A 6,000-nucleotide genomic window follows, 5' to 3' on the forward strand; every position below is an offset into this window, starting at 1 on the left:
TGCGCTGCCCAAGAATGGAAACAACTTATGTTGCATGCACTCGCAGTGGCCATTTTTCACGCGTGCCGAGAAATTGAATATTTGCACGATGCATTGAATATGACCGGAGTTCATTCTTGCATCACCACTGCAGCGATCGATCGAGGTACTAGACGATACACGGCCGCGTCTTGCTCCCGATGGCAATGCTGAAGCAGAAATGATTATTAATGATTTCAACTTCCGTCCCTTCACCAATGCTAAAATATTGCAAAGGAATTTACGATGCTGCCTCTATTCTATATTGTCGGGGACGTACCAGTTAAAATTGCGTGCGCATGTCGTACTTGTGCTATGTGGCGATATATTTTGTATATTTCCGCAGTGTCGATGGAAGTCCATTGTCGCCAACAGAGATAAAACTGATTTGTACCAAACATTTTCTGGAAACCTGCAAAAATGACTTAAGCTGACAGGCATTGTATGAGCGGATGATTTTTCTGGCGGCACATACCATGTCGTTTCCGATTACCTCCTCCGCGTCACCTACATGGCTAAGCAGATGTGCCCTTTCGCCGCATTGCAAGCACGAAAGTATTCGTAATAATATTTGGGATTTTACGTGCCAAAACCACTTTCTGATTATGAGGCACGCCGTTTGTGGAGGACTCCGGAAATTTTGACCACCTGGGGTTCTTTAACGTGCACCTAAATCTAAGCACACGGGTGTTTTCGCATTTCGCCCCCATCGAAATGCGGCCGCCGTGGCCGGGATTCGATCCCGCGACCTCGTGCTCAGCAGCCCAACACCATAGCCACTGAGCAACCACGACGGGTAAAAAAAAAGTATTCGTGGAGCACCCCGATCTGCTTAAAGGTAAGTAGAAGCGTGTACGTAGTACATCGAATGAAACGTCCACACACACTGGCACACACCGCGTGTGGTACGAAACGTGTCCAAACACGCGCAGTGCAAGAGGCAATCAAGGCGGTGTGAACCAGGGATGGGAGAGGGGTGCACCGGGCTAGTTGAATTTTACCCGCATGCGGCGCTCTAACGCCCGCCGTTGTCTATTGCAGCTGATGCCGAAGCGATTCAGTGGTGTCGCAGTTGCTGACGGCGATGATGCCGTGGCAGACATCGCCTCCGTCTCGTCGGGAGGTAACCGTGGAGCGGAATCGCCCCACGCTCGGTGTTTATGGAGAAGTCCCCGAGAAGCCCATCTGCCGATCTGCCGCTGCCGGGTTCGAGGTGTGGATCCCTATGGGGTTTTGTTCACGGGACGGTAGAGCCGTAATATACCTTGCCACCTCAGGCCCGAGGTAGGCCGTAATGGCGGCACCATTGCGGTCCTCCGAAAAGGCTTGGTGCAGCGACACATGTTCGCGTGGCTTCCAGTTTTGAAGGGCTTGCCTCTGCTTCCCGCAGCACGCGAGGCAAGAGCCTGCGTCTTGCCGGTTGTTGTGCCGGATGCAGGGCCGGCGACAGACGCCGCCATCTTTGCTTGAACGAGCGAGCGGTGCTCCACCGCTTCATTGACAGATTGGTGGCGAAGTGTCAGAATAACAGCGGGATTTTTGTCTTCTGATGTTGAAACCGTCATCCAGGCCATGCCGTCGGGATCGTAACCCCTCAGGAATGACGCGGGTACCGCCATTTTACCTCGGGCGGTTTGTTCCGCGCCACGCCCCGTAGTAGGGTGCAATTCGGTCGTAAAATCTTCAAAAGTGGGCCCACCTAGTGAACTTTGGTATCCACGCGCTCCGAACGGTTTGCCCCATCGATTGACGTTGGTGTTGTTGGTGCGCACAGAATTTAGCCGTGGTTCCAGCCAAAAATTGACGGAGCCGAAAGGCCACACGTCTTACTCCGTCGCGCACTCGCAGCGTTCCCCTAATAGTGGAAGGGTGGGCAATCGTTTTCTGATATAGCTTGATTTATTGGGCTCCCGGCATATTCATGTGTTCCTTCTGCACTTCGGTACGGCACCACTGTGTTGTTGGGCAAGGTTAGAAATATTGTTTGACAGATTTAGACGCATTTCAAGCCATTTAGGCTTACTTGGTGGAACCTAGACTTGTGACGCAATTAGCGAAAAAGAGATCGGCAGTATATGTGCAGTTAATTTCAGTTAATGACTCGTACTGGGACGTGTTTGCGACGCTTTCTATGAACCCCAACATTACTGTAACTTATCTCGGTAGTTTTTGGGCCCGCTCGCCGCACCCGGCTTTGTGACGCAGTTAGCGAAAATCAGCTCGACCGTGTGACGAAGTTTCGCATGCGCCGATTCTTAATGGCACGAGTTCGTGACGCTTTCTCTGACTTCCAAAATGATTGCAATCAATTTGGTTAACTTTGGGGATAAATTTGAATGAGGCTCGCCGCGCCCGAAGTTGTGACGCAGTTGGTGAAGTTCAGCTATGGTGACAAAGTTATTTTGGCGTGTATTAGATCTCAGTGGGAAAAGTTTCTGGCACTTTTAATGGCCCCGCAACAATGTACCTTCTTTCGGCACTCGCGCTTGTAAAAAATGCGACGAGCGATTGCAAACAGTGATAACACGGGAGTTTATTGCTTGAGCGGGCAGAACGCCCTAAATATAGCGCCGAGGAGCTCGAAAATTAAATATTCTGAGCGACTGAAAAGAGGCTTTGCACCCGCGCATTTGAGGTGAGTGCTTGTATAAGGCCTTCTGCGAGCGTCTAGCATGGTCTGGCTGGGAGGCTGTGTTGGGGCCAGATCTGCGTACATGGCGTACCATCGCGTTTGCTGAGGTAAAGTTGTTTTGGAAACGCGCAGTCCACAATGTATCTGCGTTCTCAAAGGCCGCCCATTCACCCTTTTCAACGTTTAGTCTCTACGCGCAGTAATCCCATAAGGTTTAAACATCAGAATGACAGATGCTTGTAATTTATTTATTTCTGCTGATGCCATCCGATATATAGAGCTTCGTACGGGAATTACTGCTGCTCACCTGGTGCCGTAACGTTGGATGAATGCACAGACAATCCGGAACGAACATTTACATACAGAAAAATAAACATTGCCTCATTTCACAAGTGTGAGTGAGATAACTTTATTTGGAATCTGGCCATAGGGAGGCACACCCCTGGAGCCGCCTAGACGGCCACTGGGAGGTGTTTGTCCCCTACGGCCTTTGTGGCTCGCTGGACGGAGGTCTTGGAGTTCTAAGGTGAGCAGCGCGGCCGACCACCACGCCTCTAGGTTTTCTGGGGAGACCCTCATTTTAGCGGCGTATTTTACATCCCCATATTATGTGTTGAAGGGTGGCTCTAGCAGGCTTGCATAGCTTGCATATATCGCTCTCGTATATTTCGGGGTAGAAAGTCTTTGATTGCACGGGAATTGTATAGGTTTCTGTTTGCAATGGCCTCTAAGCAGCGGATGCAGCTCCGTTCAGTTTAGTGTGAGGTGGTGGCAATATTTTCCTGCAATTTTGTCCAAGTCTCCCAATGAGTAAGCAGCAACAGCTCAAGTGTCTTCGACGATACAAAGACTGTTTGTCGACTTAAGCGTAAATTCGATAAAGACCATTCGCAAACCGTCATATGATAACCAAAGATCACGCTTGACCACTCCGCAAGAGCCCTTCCAGAGTTTCGACCCGAGAACTGGAAGATATAAAGCAACAAATCGATGCAATGCGGTGCTACGACTCCATCGATCCCCCCGTGGGCATTTCCTGTGGTCTTGGCGAAGAAAAAGGACGGAGCCTACGTTTCTGCGTTGATTATCGCCGACTGAAGAAGATTACAAAGAAGGATGTATACCCCCTTTTACGTATAGAGGACGCATTGGATCGGCTTTGAAACGCTAACTACTTCTCGTCTATGGATCTTGAACTGGCTTCTGAGAAATGGCGAGGGAACGAAGAATGATAGGCGTAACTTTAAGAGACAGAAAGAGAGCGGTTTGGATCAGAGAGCAAACGGGTATAGACGACATTCTAATTGACACGAAGAGAAAAAATGGCGCTGGGCAGATCAGGTGATGCGTAGAGTAGATAACCGTTGGACCATTAGGGTGACAGAATGGGTACCAAGGGAAGGGAAGCGCAGTAGAGGACGACAGAAGACTAGGTGATGCGACGAAATTACGAAATTTGCGGGTGCCGGTTGGAGTCCGGTGGTGCAGGACAGGGATAATCGGAGATCGCGGGCAGAAGGTTTCGTCCTGCAGTGGACATAAAATAGGCTGATGATGATAATGACTGGAAAATAGAATTGGACTTGGAGCGGGGATCCCGAAAAGACTATTTTCATCATGCGAGGCGGTCTCTGTGAGTTCAAGGTCACACCATTCGGAGAGTTTGACGCCAGCAACGTTCCAGCTTGTGATGGACATGGTGTTAGCAAGGTTGAAGTTAGACCTGTCTTGTTTATTGGGATGAGGATATCGTCTTGACCGGAAAATTAGACGATCGCCTTAGCGGCTTGGGACAGTACTAGAGGCCATCAGGTCATCAGGGCTCATTCTGAAGCCGGCAAAGTGCCACTTCGCTTGCGATGAGCTTCTGTTCCCAGGCCGCGTCATCACTAATTCTGGATTCCTCCCATGACCAAAAACGACATCTGCCATCGCTAGCTTGCCTAAGCCCAGTATGCCTATTGCAGGCACTTCGTGAAGTCCTTTTCTTACATTGCCAAGCCATTCATTTTTCTCACAAAATCAGATGTTGATTTCAACTGGCAAGCTCCGAAAGGTGAAGCCTTCTATGAGATTAAAGAACGCCGGCAGTCACCACCAGCACTCGCCCTCTTCGACGAAGGCGGCCACACCGAAATCTACACCAGCGCAAATAGCCTAGGTCTCGGCGCCATCGTAGTCAAAAGAAGACACGGATTTGAAAAGACCATTGCTTACGCTAGCCGGGCACTGCCGAGAACAGAAGCAAATTATTCGACGACAGAAAAAAAGAATACCTTGCCATCATTTTGTCTACCACGAAGTTCTGCCCTGGTCTTTACCTATATGAGTCGCAAGCGACCACCATGCCTTGTGTTGGCATGCATATTTAGAGGACCCTTCAGGGCGCGTCAAACGATGGAGTCTCAGACTCCATGTATTTGACATCGCCATCGTCTACAAATCGGTACGGAAGCACTGTAATGCCGACTGGCTGTCGCGCGCACTTATTGAACCGCCAACGGAAGACGAACAGGAGGGCGCCGCGTACCCAGGAAAAATAACCGCAGACGACTACGCCGAGCAGCAAAGAGCAGACGAGGGGTTACGAAGTCTTGTAGGGCACTTAGAAGGCAAGACCGAAGTTATCGCTATGGTATTTCGTTGTCGACTGTGTCGTTTTTCTCAAACGATGACGTCCTCCTGAAAAAAGATCTTCTCCCCGGTCAGCACAGATCACTTACTCTTTGTGCGCGCATCACTCCCGCCAGAAGTCCTGCACTCCCTGTAGGACGATCAGGCCGCCGGTTAGGTTGTTTCGCGTACCTTCGGAAAGAATACAGGAGAAGTAATATTGGCTGCGCCTGATCATCGACGTCGCCCGTTACGGCAAGAGATGCCGTGGCTGCCAGCGCAGCAAGGCACCACTGACAAAAGGCCAGCGCGATTTCTACAGCCGATCCAGCCTGCTTGCCCATCCTTTCAGCAGATCCGGATCGATTTGTAGGAACCATATCTGACGTGAACATGCGGAAATAACTGGATGGTCATGGCGACGGACTAAATTAAGGGCAGCATTTAAATCAAAGCTCTGCCAAAAGGTCGGCAGCCGAAGTGGCAAAATTCTTCGTCGAGAACATCCTGCTGCAACATGTTGCTGCAGAAGTCGTCATCACCGACAGAAGAACGGCTTTTATAGCAGAGCTCACCCAAGCAATTCATGGACACAGCCAGACAAGCCACAGGAGGACATCTGCCTACCACCCGTAGACGAATGTTATTACGGAGCGGCTGAACAAGACTCTCGCTGACATGCTAGCAATGTAAAATTGATGTCGAGCACAAAAGTGGGATACCATCCTGCCGTACGT

This window comes from Dermacentor variabilis, chromosome 11 (assembly GCF_050947875.1).
Source record: "Dermacentor variabilis isolate Ectoservices chromosome 11, ASM5094787v1, whole genome shotgun sequence".
In the NCBI taxonomy this organism is placed as follows: Eukaryota; Metazoa; Arthropoda; class Arachnida; order Ixodida; family Ixodidae; genus Dermacentor; species Dermacentor variabilis.